Source organism: Macaca thibetana, chromosome 2 (genome assembly GCF_024542745.1).
Source record: "Macaca thibetana thibetana isolate TM-01 chromosome 2, ASM2454274v1, whole genome shotgun sequence".
Classification (NCBI taxonomy): domain Eukaryota; kingdom Metazoa; phylum Chordata; class Mammalia; order Primates; family Cercopithecidae; genus Macaca; species Macaca thibetana.
In genome coordinates this window covers 2,938,841-2,964,033 of record NC_065579.1, presented here as the reverse complement: position 1 = coordinate 2,964,033, position 25,193 = coordinate 2,938,841, and the positions used below count along the sequence as shown (strand labels likewise).

Here is a 25,193-nt window from a genome sequence, read left to right as displayed (position 1 = left end):
CAACCAAAGCAGTTAAAGTTTGGTGTTATTAGTAGAGTGCCACAGGCAATACATCTAAGGAGACAGCATTGTAAACTTCATGATTCACAGAAGGGGCAGAGGAGATTTCCATGAAGAAAGAACATGGTGGCTGATAATAATGAAAAGACGACCAAGTATTTCAAAGATGGAATATAAGCAGACCCTCAATGAGAGAAGGAAGCAAGATGGTAGGGTATTTAGGGACAGGCCCAGACAAAACTGTCAAAAATTAGAATCAGAGGCCAGGCGAGGTGGCTCATGCCTGTAATACTGCCAGCAGCTTGGGAAGGCCAAGGCAGGAGGACAGCGTGAGCCCAGGAGTTTCAGACCAGCCCCGGCAGCAGAGCCAGACTCTGGTCTCTATAATTAACTAATTAACTAACTACATTATAATCAGAAACCTGCCACATTCCTGCTTTTATGGCTGTTTCCCACTGCCCTTTTCAGGAATTGGAAGTAATACTGGAGGCACAAAATATTCTGCAAATCACAGCAGGTAGGGAACCAAATACTCAGCCTTGCAGGGTTCTCTCCACAACATATCATGGGCTGCTCAACAGTCACATTTATAACTTTCCCAGGCTCCTCCATAAACAACCAAGCATCTGTATTAATACATAAAAGTTAATCTGCATTACATCTCCCTATGTTTTATAATCTACATGCCACCTTCATGCAAGGTATCACATTTGTATGTTAAGAGAAGACTACTAGGCTGGGCACAGTGGCTCACGCCTGTAATCCCAGCATTTTGGGAGGCCGAGGTGGGTGGATCTCTTGAGGTCAGCAGTTTGAGACCAGCCTGGCCAACACAGTGAAACCCTGTCTGTACTAAAAATACAAAAAAATTAGCCGGGCGTGGGGGTGCACACCTGTAATCCCAGCTACTCCGGTGACTGAGGCAGGAGGATCACCTGAACCCAGGAGGCAGAGGTTGCAGTGAGTTGAGACTGTGCCACTGCGCTCCAGCTTGGAAGACAGAGTGAACTCTGTCTCCAAAACAAAGAGAGATGACTACAGAACAGTAATGCAAAACACAAAGAGAAAAGCATTGAGTACATGAGCGACAACCCCAGAATCACAGAATCTTGAATTGAGAGAAAACTTAGCTGCTAAATGACAGAACTATTAGATGAAAGTAAAGCAGCTGTGTTTAAAAAAATCATTTTACACAGTATTTCATCTCCATTAAGCCCCAGAAATTTTACAAGATCTGTAAAGAGGAAGCTGAATACAAATTTAAGAGCCTAATAAACAGGCTCAGGGTTTTAAAGACAATCTTCACACATAAACCACCTGGGATGGTAAACGTCTAACACCGAAGCACCTTCTACTCCTCAGCAGAATGAGCAACCCCCCACCACCATTTCCACAGAGCACTCGGCGCACTTCAAATAGAGCGCCTGACATTCAATTTACTAATGATAATTAAATTACTGGTCATTATGTCTAGACTGAGGGCCTCAAAAGCAGACACTATGATTCATTTAGCTATCTCTAGTTCAGTTAGTTACCAGGTAAAAACTTGTTGAATGGGTGGATGAATGGAGCATTTAAAACAACTGTTATTTGCGGCCTGGGGTCACTCAAAATGGTTACATACCTGTATCTCAGTATACATGTATTTATGTGCAACTTTCCAATTCCCTCTTGCTACATGCAGCCTTGTTATTCTAATCTGCTATGGCCTCTCCAGCCTTATATAAATGTTACTACGAAAGTCACCAGAAAAAAATAAAATAATAAAGAACTACAAATAATTGCATAAACCTTAAAACTAAAGTTACAACGAAAAAAGGAAAAAGTCTTCTTTTGGCATACAAGGTCGTACCTATTTACCTATGTGTAACCATTATTATAGGTATAATTTTTTAAGTTGACAGAAAAGGAAAATTTTTATAATATAATACTCTTCTAGAATAACACAGATTTGGACTTCTAAAACAGGCCTTGACAGAAATTTGACGGGAGCTAAGGAGGTATTTGCTCCACCAGGAGCACAAAATTACATGATCATGATTTCTTCAAGGCATTCAATTTACGATCAGACAGGATCCGTGGACACTTGAAGAAAAGAATCAAACAAGTCATACTAATCAGAAGCAGGGAAAAGTTTAAAACCAACAACTAAAAATTTATTTTTAAAAAAATACCATTCCTAGAAAAATTCTGGCAAATGAAGAAATTTCCCTTTTCTCTAACAACAAATGGCAGCAAATGTGTATTGTTTGGAATATAAGAACAAAATAAACAATGATCCTTGCCATCCTAGAGCTTACATTCTGAAGGGGAAGACAAGCTATGAACAGTAAACATCATCAAGACGTCAATTGGATGCTATGCGATAATGTGGTAAGTACTATGGGAAAAAAGGAAAGCGAAACAAGGGGAGAGAGGGACGGCTACAATTTTACTATTTAAAATTGATCAAAATAGTTCTCACTGAGAAAGTGACATTTGAGCAAAGACCTGAAGTAACACAGTGAGCCATGCAGACAAGGGTGTTACAGGCCGAAAAAGCCACCAATGCAACATTCCTGGAACGTTCAGTAGCAAGGAGGCCTGTATGGCCGAAACAGAACCAGAAAGGGGGAGAGCTGCAGAAAAAGTCAGAATACTAACGGAGCGCCCCATCACATTCAGAGCCTTGTAGGCCCACAGCAATGATAACAGCAGCTATACTGGGTAACCACTGAAAGGTCTGCACCAGAGAAGAAACAGGCTGTAACATACTTTGTCAAGACTCATTCTGGCTACTATGTGGAGAAGACTGCAAAGAAACAAAAGAGGAAGAAGCAAAGAGACTAGTAAGGAGGCTACAGCAGTCATCCAGATGAAAGATGAAGACGGCGCAAGGTAAGTAGCAATCAGTGGTGAGAAATGCTAAGATTCTGGATATATTTTGTATGTAGAGCCAAGAGGATTTCTTGATGAATTAGATGTGACATGCAAGCATATGCATGGGTACACCAGGTACAGGTAAATGTGTAATCAAGTATAATTTCAAAGTTTCAGGCTGGAGCAAAAAGAAAACTAGCTATGACCAACTGAGATGGGGAAGACTACAGGCATAACAGATTTAGGGAGAGAAGATCTAGAGCTCAGTTTTGGATTTGACTCCAAAATATTTATTAAGATATACAAGGGTTGACTTCAAATAGGTGGATGCACATGAGTCTCGAGTTTAGAAGTCTGAGTTGGAGGTTTAGGAATCAAGAGCACATAGATAGTACCGGCAGCTATAAGACTGGACATTATTAAAATAAAAAGTAAAGGCAGAGATGCCTTAAGCTTGGGGCATTTTGACAGTAAAGGTCAGGAAGAACAAAAGGAATGAGGAAAAGAATCTGAGAAGCAGCAACTGATGAAATAAGAAGAAAACCAGGCCCCACAAGGTGGCTCATTCCTACAATCCCGGCACTTTGGAAGGCTGAGGCACAAGATCACTTGAGCCCAGGAGTTCAAGACCAGCCTAGGCAACACACGTATATACACACATAAAGTAAGAAGAAAACCAAGAGAGTGCCACAGAGAAGGGAAGTGAAAAAAGTGTATCAAAGAAGGAGGAGTAATCAAGTATGTCAAAAGCTGCTGACAGGTCAAACAAGAGGACTGAGAATTAACATCAGGTTTAAGTCAAATTAAAATGGCTGAAAAACAATTTTAGAAACATTGAAAAACACTTCTGGCCTGATATTGTGATGAACCAAAAATGTGCTTCTAAGGAAGAGATTAATCAAATATTTTTAAATATCCCAGAAATATAAAATTATTGAATTATAGGCAGCACATGAGAATAAAAATGTTCCCAACTAGATACCCTGAAAATGTGTTGTAGCATTCAGGAAGAAAGGTAAGTAAGCAGATTCCCTGCCTCCCCTTTCCATTCTCAACCCATTCCCCGAAGTGAAAGGTAATTCATTGGATGAAAAAGAAATCTTCATTTTCTTTCTCAGAAGGCTGAGGCAAAAGTTCTACTGCCATATATATACACACATACATATATTTATATATATACACACACATCATATATTTATATACATATATATTTTATATACACACATATTTATATAATGCAAATATAATTTAACAATATAATTATAATATATAATTTTTTTTTTTTTTGAGACAGAGTCTTGCTCTGTCACCCAGGCTGGAGTGCAGTGGTGCGATCTCGGCTCACTGAAAGTGTGCTTCCCAGGTTCAAGCGATTCTCCTGCCTCTGCCTTATGAGTAGCTGGATTACAGGTGAGCACCACCGCGCCCAGCTCCTTTTCTGTGTACTTTTAGTAGAGACAGGTTTCACTATGTTGTCCAGACTAGTCTCAAACTCCTCATCTCAAGTGATCCACCCGCTCCAGCCTCCCAAAGTGCTGGGATTATAGGCATGAGCCACTGCAACCAACCTATTGCCACTTACATTAAACACGGTCTAACTCCTACAAATATAAGAACTCCTGATCTAGCTCTCACTCTCCACGAGACAAGGCACAGACAGACTGAGATCTGTGCTTTCTTGTCTTTCTATAAAATTAGGATTGATTGCATCCAACTCTATGTTTCATTTTGTATGGCTATGGTTACTGTTGCCCTTTGCTGATGAACTCTCAAAATTAAAGGAACACATATACAAGCCCAATCACTTCCAATTAATTTCATTAACTGTTAAGGATGATGTATTAGTCTATTCTTGCATTGCTATAAAGAAATACCTGAGGCCTGGTGCGGTGGCTGATGCCTGTAATCCCAGCATTTTGGGAGGCAAAGGTGGGCAGATCATGAGGTCGGAAGTTGGAGACCAGCTTGACCAACGTGTAAACTTCATTTCTACTAAAAATACAAAAATTAGCTGGGTGTGGTGGTGCACGCCTGTAATCCCAGCTACTCAGGAGGCTGAGGCAGAAGAATTGCTTGAACCCGGGAGGCAGAGGTCGCAGTGAGCCGAGATTGTGCCACTGCACTCAGCCTAGGCAACAGAGCGAGACTCCATCTCAAAAAAAAAAAAAAAAAAAGACAGTATCTCAGACTGGGTAATTAATAAAGAAAAGAGGTTTAATTGGCTCATGGTTCTGCAGGCTGTACAGGAAGTGTGATAGTGGCTTTGAGAAGGCCTCAGGAAACCAAATCATGGCAGAAGGCAAAGGGGAAGCAAACACGTCTTGCATGGCCAGAGCAGGAGCCAGGGTCACGGGGTGGAGTTACACACTTTCAAATGAACAGATCTTGTGAGAACTCTATCATAAGAACAGCACCAAGAGCATGACGCTAAACCATTCATGAGACACCATCCCCATGATCCAATCACCCCCACACCAGGCCCCACCTCCAGCAATGGGGATTACAGTTTAACATGAGATTTGGGTGGGGACACAGATCCAAACCACATCAGGTGGATTATACATTCTGTCCTACAAATTTAGCAATCTTGTTTTTCAGCAATAAACATAACTGGAAAACTGGGTTACCTTTGCTTGAATAATCAATCTAGCTACATTAACCTTAATGCAATCACATCAAGAATCAAGAGTCAAGAATCTTTATACTTCAAAATTTATTTTCTATCGATAAGTCCTCACCCTCTTATTTAAATATCTTCATATTCTAAAGGAGATTGTGTAATTTAAGTGATAGATTGTAAAATTTCAGTCATGTGTACTCAGGTTGGGCGTTTATTTATATTCCATAGTTTATCACTAGATATAATCCACTGATTTACCATGGCTAGGAAAGGACTACAGATACAGTGCATACTCATTAAAACAGCTGTTGATCTCTACAGTCTCATAGTTGCACATTCCTGGTGATACCTAATATTACCACCTAAATAACAGAAAACTATTCATCACAAGACACCAGATTGAGAGAACTAAAAATCCTGGCCTCAAGTGATCCTCCCACCCTGGCCTCCCAAAGTGTTGAGTTTACAAGGGTGAGCCTTCTTTTCTTTCTTCTAAGCTACAGGTTTGATCACTCAGTTCCCCTTTTGTTCCCAAGTATTCGTATTTTGAGTAAATATTTCATATGACTTTATTCTTGGCCCTAGATTTTACCACTTTACATTGATTGGATTTGAGTAAGTCTGTTGACAGCTTTCACAGTAAGTCATGTACTCAGCTTCACAAAACTCGTAAGTATGACACTTCCAAGGAAGTATAAACTAAGACACGCTACAAAAGTCCAAAATATGTTGTGTTTAACAGAATTCAAGGAGAAAGAAATATAAACTACTAAAATTTTTGCAGACTGATTGGCTTAAATGCTTAAATATTATTTGTCCTATAGCTTAAATCTTGTCATGCAACGTATTTAAATATGTCTTTAATGACCCACCTTATAAAAGGATCCTATGTGAGAGAGAGAGGAAGAAAGGAGAAGGAGAAGGAGGAGGAGGAGGAAGAAGAACAGGAAGAAGGAGGGAGGGAGGGAGGAAGGAAGTAAGGCAGACAGGCAAAAAATGACATTTTCACTTCATAAAAATTTAAATTTCTGTACATGCAATATAAAAAAATGCAGTTAAATAATTTTTAGTAGTGAATGGAAATAAAATTTGGAAACTAAACTTATGGAAGGAACATTTTGTTATTAAAAAACAAAACAAAACAAAAAAAACAAGCCAGGGGTGGTAGCTCCATGTCTGTAATCCCAGCATTTTGGAAAACTGAAGTGGGAGGATTGTTTGAGCCCAAGAGTTTGAGACCATCCTGGACAACATAGCAAGTCTCCATCTCCACAAAAAAAAGTGTGAGTTATTTTTTAAATTAAGAAAAGGAAAAAAAAACATTAAAATACAGTTATAAATGCTCATATTAAAAAACAAGAAAGGACTGGGCACAGTGGCTTACACCTGTAATCTCAACACTTTGAGAAGCCAAGGCAAGTGGATCACTTAAGCTCAGAAGTTTGAGACAAGCCTGGGCAACATGACACAACCCCATCTCTACAAAAAATACAAAAATTAGCCAGGCGTGGTGGTGCATGCCTGTAGCCCCAGCTACTTGGGAGGCTGGATCACCTGAGCCTGAAGGTAGACGTTGCAGTGAGATGAGATGATGCCACTGCACTCCTGCCTGGACAACAGAGTAAGGCTCTGTCTCAAAAGAAAAAAGAAAGATAGATCTCAGATCAAAAACCTAACTTTATGACTTAAGGAACTAGAAAAAGAAGACCAAACCAAACCCAAAGCCAGCAAGTGGAAATAAGGAAAGATTACAGCACAAATAAAAGAAACAGAAAATAGAAAAACAACAGAGAAAAGTCAATGAAACCAAAAACTGGTTCTTAGAAATATCAACAAAATGACAAACCTTTAGCTATACAGAATTTTTTTTAAAGAGAAGACTCAAATTACTAAAATCAGAAGTGAAAATGGGGACATTATTACCAATTCCAGAGAAATAAGATTATAAGAGAGTACTATGAGCAAGTACATGCCAACAAACTGGACTACCTAGGCGAAATGCAAAATTCCCTGAAACACAACTTATCAAGACTTTAATCTTTTCTCATAAAGAAAGAGAAAATCCGAATAGACCTATAACTAGTAAAGAGACTGAATTTGTAATCAAAAATCTCCAAAACAGGTCAGGGCATAATGGCTCATGCCTGTAATCCCAGCACGTTGGGAGCCCAAGGCAGGCGGATTGCTTTCAGCTCGGAAGTTCGAGACCAGTCTGGGCAACATGACGAAACCCTGTTTCTAGAAAAGATACAAAAATTAGCCGGGCATTGGTGGCTCGCAGCCTGCAGTCACAGCTACACAGGAGGCTGAGGCACAAAAATCACTTGAGCCCAAAAAGCAGAAGTTGCAGTGAGCGGAGATTATGCCACTGGACTCCAGCCTGGGTGACAGTGAGATCCTGTCTCAAAAAAAGAAAAAAAAATTAAGTCCTAGACCTAATGGCTTCACCGGCAAATTCTATCAAGCATTTAAAGATGAACTTACACCAATCCTTCTCAAACTTTTCCAAAAAAGTGAAGAGGAGGAAAACTTCCAAACTCATTTTATGCTGCCAGCATTACCCTGATACCAAAGCCAGACACAACTGAAAAACTATGGAACAATATCCCTTATGAACACTGAGGCAGAAATCTTCAACAAAGACTAGCAAACTGAATTCTACAGCATAGTAAAAGGATTATACACCATGACCTAGTAGAATTTATTCCTGGAATGCAAGGATAATTCAACATATGAAGAAAAAACAATGTACTATACCACATAAACAGAATGAAGGGAAAAAAATCCATGATCATCTCCATTGATGCAGAAAAATCATATTGACAAAATTCTTTTTTTCATGACAAAAAACACTTAACAAAAAGGAATAAAAGGAAACTGCTTCACCAAAATAAAAGCCATATACCAAAAAACCACAGTGAACATCATACTCTACTGAAAGCTTCCCCCATGAGATTAGAAACAAGGCAAGGATACTGCTTTCAACACTTCTATTCAACATAGCACTGGAAGTCTTAGAGTCACTAGGCAAGAAAAAGAAAAACAAAAAGCAATCAAATTGGAAAGGAAGAAGTAAAAGTATTTCTGTTTACAGACAATATGACCTTATTTTGTATGTAGAAAACCCTAAAGATTCCACAAAGGAACCTGTTAGAATAAATAAATTCATCAAAGTAGCAGGATATAGTCAACACACAAAAATTAGTTGCATTTCTATATACACTAAGAATGTACAATTTGAAAAGAAAGTTAAGAAAACAATGCCATTTATAATGGCATCAAAATAGTCAAAACACATAGAAAATCACTTAACCAACGAGCTGAAAGGCTTGTACAATAGAAACTATGAGCCGGGCGCGGTGGCTCAAGCCTGTAATCCCAGCACTTTGGGAGGCCAAGGCGGGTGGATCACGAGGTCAGGAGATCGAGACCATCCTGGCTGACACGGTGAAACCCCGTCTCTACTAAGAAATACAAAAAACTAGCCGGGCGAGGTGGCGGGCGCCTGTAGTCCCAGCTACTGGGGAGGCTGAGGCAGGAGAATGGCGTGAACCCGGGAGGCGGAGCTTGCAGTGAGCTGAGATCCGGCCACTGCACTCCAGCCTGGGCGGCAGAGCGAGACTCCGTCTCAAAAAAAAAAAAAAAAAAAAAAAAGAAACTATGAGACATACCTAAAAAAAAAAAAGAAAGTATAAAAGAAATAAACAAATGGAAACATATCCCACGTTAATGAAATGGAAGACTTAATATTGTTAAGATGTCAATTACCCAAAGCCTTCTACAGATTTAATGCAATTCTTGTCAAAATTACAAGGATGTTTTTTGTAGAAATAGAAAAACCTGGCTGGGCACAGTGGCTCACGCCTGTAATCTCAGCACTTTGGGAGGCTGAGGTGGGAGGATCACTTGAGGTCAGGAGTTTAAGACCAGCCTGGCCAACATGGTGAAACCCCATCTTTACTAAAAATACAAAAATTAGCTGGGTGTGGTGGCGGGCACCTGTAATCCCAGCTACTCAGGAGGCTAAGGCAAGAGAATTGCTTGAACCTGGGAGGCGGATGTTGCAGTGAACCAAGATTGCACCACTGCACTCCAGCCTGGGCGATAGAGCGAGGGAGACTCCATCTCAAAAAAAAAAAAAGAAACAGAAAAACCTATCCTAAAATTCATATGAAATTTCAAGGGACAATGGATAGCCAAAACAATCCTGAAAAAGAAAAGTAAAACTGGAGGATTCACACTTTCTGATTTCAAAACTTACCACAAAGTCACAGTAATCAAACAGATTAATACTGTCATAAAGACAGCCATGTTGACCTCCAGAATAGAACACAGTCCATAATTAACCCTCATATATATAGTCAAATGATTTTTGTCAAGAGTGTTACTATAATTCAATGGGGAAAAGACAGTCCTTTCAACAAATGGTGCTTGTAAAACTGGATATCCACATGCAAAAGAATGAAGACCCTTACCTAACACCACATACAAAAATTAACTCAAAAGAGATCCACGACTGAAATGTTAAGATCTAAAACTATAAAACTCTTAGAAGAAAACATAGGTTAAAAGCTTTATGACACTAAATTTGGTAACGATTTCTTGGATATGATACCAAAAGCACAGGCAACAAAAGACAACAGACAAACTGCACTTTATGAAACTGAAAAATTCTGTGTATCAAAAGACACAGAGTAAAAAATCCATCCACAGAATGGGAGAAAATATTTGCAAACCATCTGGTATGGGATTAATATTCAGACTACACAGAGAACTCCTAAAACTCAACAAGAAAGACACAAACAACATGATACAAGAATGGGCAAAGGATCTGAATCGACGTTTCTCCAAAGACGATATACAAATGGCCAATCAGCACATGAAAAGAAGGTCAACATAATAATCATTAGGGAAATACAAATCAAAACTACAAGATACTACCTGCTATGGTTTGAATGTTTGTGTCTCTCCAAAATTCATGTTGAAACTTGATCTCCATTGTCACAGTGTGAAGAGGTGGGGCCTTTGGGGAAGTGATGAAGATATGAGGGCTCCGCCTTCATGAATGGATTAGGGCTCTTATAAAAGAGGTTGAAGAAAGGGTCCTAATGCTCCCTTTTTTGCCCTTCCACCTTCTGCCATATGAGGACACATCAACAAGGTGCCATCTTGAAAGCAGAGAGAGCTGGCCCTCACCAGACACTAATCTGCTGGCATCTTTATCTTGGACTTCCCAGCTCCAGAACTGTGAGAAATAAATGTACATTATTTATAAATTATCTAGTCAATGCTATTCTGTCATCGATGCAGGAACAGACTAAGAAGCCATCTCACACCCATTAGGATGGCTACTAAAAAAAGCATAACAAGTATCAATGAGGATGTGGAGTCACTGGATCGCTTGTGCACTGCTGGTGGGAATGTAAAACGGTACCACTGTTGTTGAAAGCACTACGGCAACACTTCAAAAAATTAAAAAAGAATTACCATGCGATGTAGCTATTTCACTTCTGAGTATATACTCAAAAAACCCGAAAGCTGGGTATCAAAGAGATACTTGTATACCCATGTTCACAGACGCATTATTCACAATAGATGAAACGTGGAAGCAATTCAAGTGTCTACCAACAAAAAAATGGATAAGCACAACATGACATATGCATATAATAGAATATGCATCCTTTACACAATATGAATGTACTTAATATCACTGAGTTGTATACTTAAAAAATGGTCAAGACGGTAAGTTTTATGTTATTTGTATTTAAACACAATTTTTTAAATTGGAAGAAAAAACACATTAAAACAATTTTTCACATCAAAAGGCACACATTTATTTAGCTATTTCCTTGGTAATCTACAGTATTTTTCCTCTAACTGACATATTCCTAGAACATGCCAATTTCAGACAAACAAATTTCTAGATCAAACCATGGAGAGACTTACAGATAATTAACAAAATAAAATAAATATGCAGGATTAAAACACACTGTAAGCCCAGGAGTAGTGGCTCATGCCTATAATCCCAGCACTTTGGGAGGTCGAGGCAGGAAGATCTCTTGAAGCCAGGAGTTTGAGACTAGCCTGGGCAACAAGCAAGACATTGTCTCTATTTAGTACTTAGGGGAAAAAAAAAAAACTCACAATGAATGTCAAAAACAAATTGTTCTTAAGCTGGGTCTTGATGATGGTAAAGGATTGTATCATCACTTACCACACAGACCTGCCAGCAAAATGCTTAAGAATCTACACTTGGCTAAAAATAAGAACTGGGGGCTGGGTGCAGTGGCTCATGCCTATAATGCCAGCACTTTGGGAAGCCAAGAAAGGAGGATTGCTTGAAGCCAGGAGTTCAAATTCAAGACCAGCCTGGGTCACAGAGTGAGACCCTGTCTCAAAAAGAATTGGCCTGTTACATGAGTAAATTGCAAAAATAAATAAATAAGAAAAATTGGCTCATACTATACTCTATTAGGTAGCCTAATTTGTTGCTCAGATTATGAAATGTGAGCCAGGCATGATGACTCACACCTGTAATCCCAGCACTTTCAGAGGCCGAGGTGGGCAGATCACAAGGTCAGGAGTTTGAGACCAGCCTGGCCAACATGGTGAAACCCCATCTCTAATAAAAATACAAAAATTAGCTGGGCATGGTAGCAGGCACCTGTAGTCCCAGCTACTCAGGAGGTTGAGGCAGGAAAATTGCTTGAACCCGGGAGGTGGAGGTTGCAGTGAGCCGAGATGGTGCCACTGTACTCCAGCCCGGGCGACAGAGCAAGACTCTACCTCAAAAAACAAAATAAAAAATAAGATTATGAAATGTGAAATTTGAAGCAGTAGTTAGTAATAAGCAGAGATTTTAAGCCCTTTTGAGCTATAAGAAGTCTTTGTAACGTCCATCTTGAAGATAACAAATTAAAACCATAACAATTACCTTTGAAATAAGCAGTAATTTAAAAAATAACTTAAATAGTAAAGTAATGTTTTTTGTTTCCTCGGAAAAAAACCCTTGAGCATTTACTGGATGTCACACACTGTACTAGAGACTTAGGAAACAGCGAGCGGTAAAACAAGCCCCTGATCTCATGGCGTCTAAGTGAAGGAAACACAATTAGTAAACAGATATGAAATACGTATACATGTAAGGGGTTATAAATGCTTTTAAGAAAAGCAGGATAAGAGGACACAGAGTAACAGAAGATTCAATTTTAAATATTTAAGAAAAATTAAAATATTCATGGCTGAAATATACTGAGGAATGAAAAGAAACTACTTCAACAACATAAAGATACAGTGATGAAAACAGTTAATTTAATGTGATTTTTGTTATATTAAAATAGTTAAATTTAGACCTTAAGGCATTTAAACTTTGTTCCTTTTGTAAGTAGTTTTGGTTGAAAGTCTTTGCTTATTTAAAATTGTATTGCTATTGCCGTATTTTCTTTGGTTGAGGGACACCACAGTCTTAACTTCTTATGTCACGACATTCATCAGTTCATTAGAAAATTATAGTCCACAGACTAAACTGCCTGACATTTATTTTAAAGTAAATATTGCTTAAGACAATGAGAAGCCACAGACTGAAAGTATTTACCAAAAAAAAATTATATGTATATTTCTGATAAAAGAACTGTTACCCAAAATATACAAAAAACTCTTAAAATTCAACAATAAGAAAACATACAACCCAAATAACAACTGGGAAAAAGGGGACCAGACACGATGGCTTATGACTATAATATCAGCACTTTGAGAGACTGAGGCGGGCGTATCACTCGACGTCAGGAGTTTGAGACCAGCCTGTCCAACACTGTAAAACCCTGTCTCTATGAAAAATACAAAAAATTAGGCAGGTGTGGTGGTGCACCTGCAATCCCAGGTACTCAGGAGGCTGAGGAACGGAGAATCGCTTGAACCCAGGAGGCGGAGGCTGCAGTGAGCCAAGATCATGCCACTGCACTCCAGTTGGGGCAATAGAGTGAGGATCTCTGTCTCTCAAAACAAAAACAAAAAAAAACCCACTGGCCAAAAGACCTGAGCAGACACCTTACTAAAGAAAATCCACAGACAAGTCAGGCATAATGGTGCACACCTGTAGTCCCAGCTACTCTGGAAGCTGAGGCAAGAAGATAATTTGAGGCCAGGAGTTTGAGGCCGCAATGAGCTATGACTGTATCACCGCACTGCAGCCTGGGCAAGAGAATGAGATCCTGCCAAAAGGAAGGAAGGAAGGAAGGACGGAAGGAAGGACGGACAGAAGGAAGGACGGACGGACGGACGGACGGAAGGAAGGAAGGAAGGAAGGAAGGAAGGAAGGAAGGAAGGAAGGAAGGAAGGAAGGAAGGGGAAGAAAGGAAGAAAGAGGAAGAAAGGAAGAAGGAAAGAAGGAAAAAAGAAAGAAAGAGAGGGAGGGAGGGAGGGAGGGAAGGAAGGAAGGAAGGAAGGAAGGAAGGAAGGAAGGAAGGAAAGGAGGAGAAACACAGATGGCAAATAAGTAGGTGAAAAGATACTCCACATAATATGTCATCAGAGAATTAGAGATTAAACAAGGAAAAACCACTACACACCTACTAGAATGATCAAAATCTAGAACACGGACAATACCAAATGCTGGTGAGGATGTTCAGCAAAAGGAACTCTCTCATTTTTTGCTGATGGAAAAAAAAATGGTACAGCCATTTTGGAAGACTTAAGCAGTTTCCTAAAAAATGAAATACATTCTTTTTTTTATTTATTTATTTTATTTATTTTTTTGAGACAGAGTCTCGCCCTGTCGCCCAGGCTGGAGTGCAGTGGTGCAATCTTGTCTCACTGTAACCTCCGCCTCCCTGGTTCACGCCATTCTCCTGCCTCAGCCTCCCGAGTAGCTGGGATTACAGGCGCCGCCACCACGCCCAGCTAATTTTTTGTATTTTTAGTAGAGACAGGGTTTCACTGCGTTAGCCAGGATGGTCTTGATCTGACCTCGTGATCTGCCCGCCTCAGCCTCCCAAAGTGCTGGGATTACAGGCGTGAGCCATCGCGCCCGGCCCTTTTTTTTTACTTTCTATAGAGACGGGATTTCACTATGTTGTGCAGGCTGGTCTCGAACTCCTGAGTTGACGTGATCCTCCCACCTCAGCCTCCCGAAGTGCTGGGATTATAGGTATGAGCCGCCACACCCAGCCTACAAAATACATTCCTGCCATACATTCCAGCAATCACTCTCCTTGGTATTCACCCAAATGAGTTGAAAACATATCCACACAAAAACCTGTACAAGGATGTTACACCAGCTTTGGAAGCAACCCAGATGTCTTTCACTAGGTGAATGGATAAAGTGTGTACATCTAGACAACAGTATCATTCAGCACTAAAAAGAAATGAAGAAACCTTAAATGCATAGGGTTGAGCATCCCTAAATTAAAAATAGAAAATACAAAATGCTACAAAATCTGAGGCTTTTTGAGAAACCACATGACACTCAAAGAAAATAATCACTGGAGTATTTCAGATTTCGAATTCATGGATTAGAGATGCTGAACCAGTATAATCCAAATATTCCAGAATCAAAAAAATCTGAAACCCAAAACACCTGTGGTCCCAAGCATTTCAGATAAAGGATACTTAACCTGTACTAAGTGAAAGAAGCCAATCTTTAAAAGCTATACACTATATTATTTCAACAACATGACATTCTAAAAACAGACAAAACTATGGAGACAGTAAAATGTCAGTAGTTGCTGGGAGTTGGGGTAAAGGGAGGGATGAATCAGTAAAGCCCAGAGAATTTTAAGGCAGTGAAACTATTCTGCATGATCCTATAACAGTAGCTACACGTCATTATACATTTGTCTAAACATCAAGAATGAATGTTAATGGAAACCACGGACTTTGGGTGATGATAATGTGTCAAAGCAGACTCACTGCTTGTAACAAATGTACCATTCTGGCACCGGATGTTGATAGTGGGGAAGGTTCTATGTGTCAGAGCAGAGAATATAATAATTCTCTGTACTTTCTGCTCAATTTTGTTGTGAAACTAAAACAGCTCTAAAACATAGTCTTTTTTTTTTTTGAGATGGAGTCTCGCTCTGTCGCCAGGCTGGAGTGCAGTGGTGCAGTGGCTCACTGCAACCTCTGCCTCTGGGGTTCAAGCGATTTTCCTGCCTTAGCCTCCCAAGTAGCTGGGACTACAGGCGTGCGCCACAATGCCCAGCTAATTTTTGTGTTTTTAGTAGAGATGGGGTTTCACCATGTTGGCCAGGCTGGTCATGATCTCCTGACCTCGTCCATTTTTTTAAAAAGTAAATATTGCCTTCAGCCAAAAAAGATAAGTTCTTTTTATTAAAGAGAAACCAGATAAACCACTTACTGACATTTGTATCATTTATTTTTAAATATTTTCAGATATATGATTTTATTGCATACCATTGACTGGATAAATTTTTGCATGTGCAAAAGATAAAAACTTTATTTAGAAAAAATAAAACATACATGCAAAATGATAAATGTATTTTCATGAGTCAGTAAATTTTTTAAAATTTCAAGTCATAGAAGGTGAAATTTTAGGATGGGGGAAAAAAGAATGCTAATAAGGTGAATACAATCCACAAACTGGGAGGTGTGATTTTTATTAACAAAGGATTAGACTGTCTACAAATTCTACAAATCAAAAAGAAATGGACAAACAGGCCAACAGAAAAATAAGAAAATATAAATAGGCAACTTATAGAAGAGGAAATATGAATGAACAATTAACATGAAAAGATGCTCAACGTCAGCTGAGCACGGTGGCTCACGCCTGTAATCCCAGCACTTTGGGAGGCCAAGGCAGGCAGATCATGAGGTCAGGAGTTCGAGATCACCCTGGCTAACACAGTGAAACCCTGTCTCTACTAAAAATACAAAAAATTAGCCGGGCGTGGTGGCACACACCTGTAGTCCCAGCTACTTGGGAGGCTGAGGCAGGAGAATAGCTTGAACCCGGGAGGTGGAGGCTGCAGTGACCCGAGATCATGCCATTGCACTCTGGCCTGGTAACCGAGCGAGACGCCATCCAAAAAAAAAAAGATGCTCAACATCACCAGTGGTTAAGAAACACAAATTTAAAATCACGAAATACCATTTCACACCCATCAGATTAGCAAAAGTTTTAAAGTCTGGCCATACAAAACATAGGAGAGGATATGAAACATATGCCATCTCCATCTCCTATACAGCTTGTAGGAGTGTACACTAATATAACGCCTTTAGAAAGCATTTGACGCATACCCTTCAACGTGTTAGTTCCACTCCCTAGCTCTCACATGTGCACAAACTTACATGTAAATGTCATAGTAACACTATGAACACAAGTGTTCATTTTTCACAAAGAAAAATAGGAAATAAATATCCAGAAGAGAATGGATAATTGCAATGAAGTATTTTCTTATAATGAATTTCCAAGTGGCACAAAAACTGTGAAAAAAAACTAAAGGAATGTGTCAATTTGGTTGAATCTCACAACACTAGAACACGTCCAACAAAAGAGCAGCTCTTTCAACTTGTTTAATATGCATCTATCTTAAAATGTAAAAGAAATTATCCTCACTTGTAAAGCCCATTTACCTTCAAGATCATAAATATCAAGATCTCAAGTCTTTTTTTTTAAGAGACAGGGTCTCTGTCACCCATGCTGAGGTACAGTGACACAATAATGACTCACTGCAGCCTCAAACCCTTGTGCTCAAACAATCCTGCCTCAGCCGCCTGAGCAGCTGGGACTACAGCTGGGCATTGCTATGCCTGGAATTATTATTATTGTTATTTATTTTTTATTTTTTAATTTTTTTACTGTGACTGGGTCTCCCATTGTTGCCCTAGCTGGTTGTGAACTCCTGGCCTCGAGCAATCCTCCCGCCTTAGCCTCCCAAAGTGTTGACATGACAGGCGTGAGCCACCACACCTGGCCTCAAATCTTTATCTCCAACCTAGATCTCTCTCAGAGCTTTCAGACTGCCTAATGACCATCTCTACCTGAATGTGCCATGCATAACTCAAAAACGGGCATCAAATTCTCCAAAAATATGTTGTTCTCTCTCTGTGAGCAGCAACACCATTCACAGGTGCTCAAGACATAAATCTAGACATCATCCTGAAATCCTCCTTCCTCGTGCCCCATGTCCAAGCAATCACAATGTCCTATTATCAGTCTACCTCCTAAATACCTTGAGGCTATCTCACTCTTACCTCCACTAACTACCAAAAGCAGACCATCATTTCTTCTCACCTGGATTACAGCGACCACCTTCTAAAGGACTCTCCTGCCCCAGTGAAGTTAATTACATTGACACGCTACAAGCATCATGTTCTTTAACAAGCATAAATATGATCAAGAAACTGTCAACAGCTGGGTACAGTTGCTCACACCTGTAATCCTAGCACTTTGGGAGGCCAAGGTCAGAGGATCACTTGAGCCCAGGATTTCAAGGCCAGCCTGGGCAACATACAGAAACTCCATCTCTACAAAAAAATTAAAAAACTAGGCCGGGCACGGTGGCTCAAGCCTGTAATCCCAGCACTTTGGGAGGCCGAGACGGGTGGATCACGAGATCAGGAGATCGAGACCATCCTGGCTAACACGGTGAAACCCCGTCTCTACTAAGAAATACAAAAAACTAGCCGGGCGAGGTGGCGGCACCTGTAGTCCCAGCTACTTGGGAGGCTGAGGCCGGAGAATGGCATGAACCCGGGAGGCGGAGCTTGCAGTGAGCTGAGATCCGGCCACTGCACTCCAGCCTGGGCTACAGAGTGAGACTCCGTCTCAAAAAAAAAAAAAAAAAAACTGGTCAGGCGTGGTGGTATGCACCTGTAGTCCCAGCTACTGAGGAGGCTGAGGTGGGAGGATCGCTTGAGCCTTGGAGTTTAAGGTTGCTGTGAGCCACAGTCGCACTCCAGCCTGGGTGACAGAGTTATATCCTATCTCAAAAAAAAAGATACTGTCACCTACTACTTAATATTTTTCTATGGCACTCCCACTATCCTCAAGTTACAGTCCTTAATGTGACTCAAAAGGCCCATGACCTGACCCTTATTTAAAATGCCTCCATCCTCCACATTCTACACTCTTTTCCTACATTTGGGCCTTTGAACTTACAGTTCTCTCTGCCAGAAGGCCTCTTCTCCTCTTAAACTGTACTTCACCTTGGTAATTCTCAATTTGTCTTTCACCTGTCAATTTAAATACTCCTTACCTTAAGAAGCTTTCCTTTCCTATGCAAGACAGAGGTCTTTCTTCTCCTCTCCCACAGTTCCCAGGATTCACTTAAATTATATCACTCACACTGTAACTTAAGTGTCCATTTGCTTTTCAATAATCCAGATATGACAAGCTACATGAGGGCAGAGACGGGAGTCTTGCTCACCAGTAAAGCTGCAAAACCTAGCTCAAAGGATTAAAAGGTAGACTTTCCTTCAAAAAGGAAGAAACTGCTGTTTTGTTGTTCTTGCTAGCGCAGGGGTGCAGTGGTACCATCACAGCTCACTGCAGCCTCAAACTCCAAGGCTCAAGTGATTCTCCAACCTCATGCTTCAGCCTCTCAAGTGGCTGGGACTACAGGCACACGCCTCCACACCCAGCTAACTTTTTAATTTTTGTAGAAACAGGTCTGGTCTCAAACACCTGGCCTCAAGCAATCCTCCCACCATGGCGTCCCCAAGTGCTGGGATTACAGGCAGGAGCCACCGCGCCCAGGCCAAGTCACTGCTCTATCAATTTGCCATTAACTTGTTTCAGGTCCTTGCTCAGTCTGCCTTAAAACGCATCTTCAAGATTGTTTCTAATAGTCGCTTAACTATTAAAGAGATAAACAATAAGCCCAGATAAAAACACTGTCCTGTAGAAGTGTTTTGTAGTGAGTACAACCTCCTAAATATTATATATGGGGCTATTCAAAAATATTGAGACACTATATAATAACATGGAGATGCTTGCAATAGACTGTATTGTTTTCTATTCTATTTCTCTTTGCTTCAATTTCCTTTTTTATGATATTAGCCCATTTTCTACAGAGGTAGTATCAGCATAAAAAAATGTTTAGCTGCCTTGTTGAGACAAAATTCAAATACCATACCCATTTGAAGTGTACAATTCGTTTTTAACATACTCAGAGTTGTGCACCCATCACCCCAATCTAATTTTAGAACATTTCATCATCCCAGAAAGAAATCCCATACCCATTAGCAGTCACTTCCCATTACCTCTTTCCCTGCACCCAGCCCTAGGCAACCATTAATCGACTTTCTGTCTGGGTAGATCAGCCTATACGCAACATTGCATTCAACTGGAATTGCAGGACATTTTTCTGTGCTCTCCAAATATACAGGATTTGAAACTACTTTCACATTTTTTCAAATATTTTCCTATCTTTCACTTGCTGGGGAAGAAGAAACTTTTTTTAAGACTAGTTAAACGCAGTAGTGAGAAGAGGGGAAAGAGCAGAACCAGATCAATCTGTAACTGACTGAACAATCAACTGAGATCACTGACTACCTTCAGACCGGCTGGGGGAGGGGTAATATTTTTATATAATAAAATCTATTTCAAGGCCTTTGTCTTTGCTGTCATGCTTAGAAAGACTGTCCTGGTCCCAAGCTAGCATACATTTTCACGTATATTTTCCAATACTACATTCACAGCTTCAATTTTAACATCTAAAGCATTACACCATCTAAAATTTATTCTAAGGAAATGTATGTATCCTACCCAAACAGCCAGTTGTCTCTCATTATTATCTAGTAACGATACTTTTCCCCTTGATTTTAAATAGTACTTTCACCATTCTCTAAAGTCTTATATGCACTGGGGTCTGTCTTTGGATTTTTAAAAATTCTGTTCATCTGTCTGTTCTAGGATCAATCTCTATATTTCAACAATACATTTTAAAGTTTGATATGGGACATTGTCCTTACTGCTTTAATTTTTCAAAATCTTCTTGGCTAGTCTCACATGTTTGTTCTTTTATACAAACTTTAAAATGCTGATTGACATTGCATTTATATTTATAAATTAGGAGGAATGGATATTTTTGCAATGTTAAGTCTTCATGTAACAGATGATTCCTTACTCATATTTCCCCCTTTCTGTCAAGTTTTATAGTTGTTTTATAAATTATAAAGGCCTGGCCGGGCGCGGTGGCTCAAGCCTGTAATCCCAGCACTTTGGGAGGCCGAGACGGGCGGATCACGAGGTCAGGAGATCAAGACCATCCTGGCTAACACGGTGAAACCCCGTCTCTACCAAAAATACAAAAAAAATTAGCCGGGCGAGATGGCGGGCGCCTGTAATCCCAGCTACTCGGGAGGCTGAGGCAGGAGAATGGTGTGAACCCGGGAGGCGGAGCTTGCCGTAAGCTGAGATCCGGCTAGTGCACTCCAGCCTGGGCGGCAGAGCGAGACACCGTCTCAAAAATAAATAAATAAATAAATAGATAGATTATAAAGTCCCATACATTTTATGTTAATTTCATTTCTATTTATAGTTTTTGTTATTAATATAAATGGAATTTCACCTCTACTTATTTCCTATTTGCTTACTGGTATACAGTAAAGTTCCTTACTTTATTTAATGTATACACCCTCTTGGAGGTCTTTTTGAATTATTTTATTAATTTTCATTATATCTTTTTTTTTTTTTGAGATGGAGTCTCATTCTGTCTTCCAGGCTAGAGTGCAGTGACACGATCTCGGCTCACTGCAATCTCTGCCTCCCGGGTTCACACCATTCTCCTGCCTCAGCCTCCCGAGTAGCTGGGACTACAGGCACCCGCCACCACACCTGGCTAATTTTTTGTATTTTTAGTAGAGACAGGGTTTCACCATGTTAGCCAGGATGGTCTCGATCTCCTGACCTCGTGATCCACCCGCCTCAGCCTCCCAAAGTGATGGGATTACAGGCGTGAGCCACTGTGCCTGACCAATTTTTATTATATCTACTTCATAATGAGATCGAAACATTCTAAGCTGAAAAAGGCATACAGGGATAAGATCAGAAAATACACCCACTTGTAACCATACTCAACAAGCTAAATCTCCCAAGGAAGACAGGAGATATTTCCAAATAAACAGCAGAATGAATTACACAGCCATGAACATCTGCCATAAAAAAGTGACTGACAGCCAGGCGCTATGACTCACCCCTGTAATCCCAGCACTTTGGGAGGCCAAGACGGGCAAACAGCTTGAGGTCAGGAGTTCGAGATTACTCTGGACAACACAGTGAAACCCCATCTCTACTAAAACTAGCCAGGTGTGCGAGACTCTCTCTCTCAAAAGAAAAAAAAAAGCAACTTACTACTTAACTTTGAAATACTGAATCTGTCTAACAAACTGACATATATTTATTTTCCTGGGGGAAAAAACTGACATGCCACAAAAACATTATCTTTAAGAGGAATCTCACTAAATCTGGAACAAATTATGATAGAAAGATAATGAAAATTTATTCAGTGGTGAACTATTTGGAATGATTTTTGTGTTGATTTTGGGGTGAGGGGGATAGCTGTGTTGCTTTTCCTTCTTTTGGGCATTTGGATATCCTTTCAGAGACTCACGATCAAAATTAATGACTTGACTATGCTAATCATAATAAATGTCGTTTTTTGTTTTTTTGAGACAGGGTCTCTCTCTCTGCTGCCCAGACCACTGTAGTGGCATGATCACACCTCAATGAAACTTCAAATTCCTGGGCTCAAACCAAAGAATCACTTTTTCACTTCTTCGCTTCCTTTCTTCTTTTCCTTCTTCTTTACATGGTCTTGCTCTATCACCCAGGCTGGAATGCAGTGATGCAATCATAACTCACTGAAGCACAAACTCCTAGGCTCAAGGGATCCTCATACCTCAGCCCCCCAAGTAGCTGAGACTACAGGAGAGTACCACCATGCTCAGCTAATTCTTTTTTTTTTTTTTGAAATAGTCTCGTTCTGTCGCCCAGGCTGGAGTGCAGTGGCACAATACAGGCTCACTGCAAGCTCCGCCTCCCAGGTTCACGCCATTCTCCCGCCTCAGCCTCCCTAGTAGCTGGGATTACAGGCACCCGCAACCATACCCAGCCAATTTTTACATTTTCAGTAGAGACAAGGTTTCACCATGTTGGCCAGGCTGGTCTCGAACTCCTGACCTCAGATTATCCATCCGCCTCGGCCTCCCAAACTGCTGGGATTGCAGGCGTGAGCCACTGCGCCTGGTCTAATTCTTTATTTTGGGTGTTTTCTTCTTTTGTATTTATCTAATTCCTTTCAAGCACTTCAGTGGAACTGATTTGTTTTCTCTATTTTTAAAATAAAGAGTTAAAATGGGTTATTATTTCTCTGATGTCTCCCAGCTCAGATTTTAGGATTCTCAAAACTTTGAGGCCAGAATGACTCGCATCTGTAATCCCAGCACTTCGGGAGGCCATGGTGAGAGGATTGTTTGAGGTCAGGAGTTCAAGACCAGCCTGGGCAACACACTGAAACCTCATCTCTACAAAAAAAAATAAAATCAGCCAGGCGTGGTGGCACATGCCTATAGTCCCAGTTATTCGGGAGGCTGGGGTGGGAGTATCGATTGAGCCTGAGAGGTTGAGGCTACAGTGAGCCATGATCATGCCACTGCACTACAGCCTGGGTGACAGAGTGAGACCTTGTCTCAAAAAACAGTAAACAAGAAAGAAAACTTCTTTGAGAGAAGTAGGGTAATTTTTTTCTTTTCTTGTTTTTTTAATAGAGATGGGGTCTTGCTTTGTAGCCCAGGTTGGTCTTAAGCCCCTGGCTTCAAGTGATCCTCCCACCTCATCCTCCCAAAATGCTGGTATGAGATACCACACCCAGCCAATGATATTAACTGGATGTTTATAGATAATAAACAAGTCAGATGTAAAGTACATAGACCAATATGACAGCAAATTAATAACAGTAAGGATTAGAACACAGAACATACTCCATTGTCCAGGTGCTAGAAATGTTGAGATTTGCTTTCTACTAAGGAATGTTCACACACACTCCCCACTTCATCCCCAATAATTAGTTTATTATTACTAGAATGGAAAAAGCAGGAATGAGAATTACATTAATTAAGTCTGGCTGGGTGAAATGGCTCATGCCTGTAATCCCAGCTCTTTGGGAGGCTGAGGTGGGCAAATCATTTGAGCCCAGGTGTTTGAAACCAGGCTAAACAACATGGTGAAACCCAGACTCTACCAAAAAGACAAAAAATTGGCCAGGCGTGGTGGTGCCCAGCTATTCAGGAGGCTGAGGCAGGAGGATCGCTTGAGCTCAGGAGGTGAAGGTTGTAGTGAGCTGAGATCATGCCACCACACTCCAGCCATGGGCAACACAGTGAGAACCTATCTCAAAAAAAAAAAACCTTTATTAAGTCTCATTTATTAAGATATTTTACAGTCTTTGCTTTACATTATGCAATGCGGAGTTATCAAAGTAATATATTGATCAGAAACCACCATAGTAGGCCAGGCAAAGTGGCTCATGCCTATAATCCCAGCAATTGGGGAGGCCAAGGCAGATGATCACCTGAGGTCAGGAGTTCCGAGACTAGCCTGGCCAACATGGTGAAACCCGGCCCCTACTAAAATACAAAAAGAAAAATTAGCCAGGCTTGGTGGCATGTGCCTGTAATTCCAGCTACTAGGGAGGTTGAGGCACAAGAATGGCTTGAACGCGGGAGGCAGAAGTTGCAGTAAGCCAAGATTGCACCACTGCACCGCAGCCTGGGTGACCGAGTGAGATTGTCTTGGGTTTTAAAAAAAAAAAAAAAAAAAAAGCATTTGACAAAATTAGCCATTCCTGACTTAAAATTCTATTTTAAAAATAAAAGAGACAGCCAGGCACAGTTGTTCATGCCTGTAATCCTAGCACTTTGGGAGGCTCAGGCAGGAGGATTAGTACTTGAATCCAGGAGTTTGAGACCAGCTTGGGCAACATAGCAAGGCCCATCTCTACAAGAAAATTTTTTAAAAATTGGGCACAGTGGCACAAGCCAATAGACCTAGTTACTCAGGAAGCTGAGGTGGGAGGATCGCTTGAGCTCAAGAGTTCAAGGCTACAGTGAGCTATGATCTCACCACTGCACTCCAGCCTAGGTGACAATGCAAGACCCTGCCTCTAAAATAAAATAAAAATAATTTTTAAAATAACTATGATAATGCACACTCACAAAAGAAAGATAGTATATGTAGTTGAACTTGATCTCCCTCATTTTCTTTTTTTAATGGAGCAAAATTTATGAACATCTTCTAGAATTTTAAGTAAATACCCTCTTTGAACCAAATTATTATGACTCTTTTAGGTATTTATGCTACAGATATGTCAAGGCAAATACAACAGAAGTGCAGAGGGAAGTTTATAGAAAAAAGTAAATAAACCAAAAATGAAAACCCCATCAAGGGACTGGTTAATCAAATTACAATACAGCCACTGAATTAGTGTGCAGCCATTTAAAAGAATAAGGTGGATCTATATACACTGATAACAAAGAAAAATGAACACTGTATTGGTAAGTGAAAAAAAAGCCAAGTGCAGAAGACCAAATAAAACCTGATCTCATTCATGACAGAAAAATATGTTAGCATAGTTACACCCCAAATCAAATGCTAAGTTAATACTACTTAGAATTTATTTTAAATGTTTGTATTTTATTTTTCCAACTAACAAATTGTTTTTTTAAACTTTTACAAGAAAAAAGAAAGCTTCACAAT

The 25,193-nt window shown here is 40.2% G+C and overlaps 1 protein-coding gene across 9 annotated transcripts in view; it reads right to left on the bottom strand.

Moving 5' to 3' along the window:
- ACAP2 (ArfGAP with coiled-coil, ankyrin repeat and PH domains 2) overlaps nucleotides 1-25,193 on the bottom strand; it is a 179,449-nt gene that overhangs the window by 129,587 nt on the left and 24,669 nt on the right. For 2 of the 9 annotated variants that reach the window (XM_050779148.1, XM_050779146.1), the window contains exon 1: nucleotides 10,421-10,724. The exons of the other annotated variants lie outside the window; for them this stretch is intronic. The gene's annotated coding sequence lies outside the window, so the exon portion shown is untranslated. Of the gene's footprint in view, nucleotides 1-10,420; nucleotides 10,725-25,193 lie in introns of those variants that run through there. 9 annotated transcript variants of the gene reach the window in all.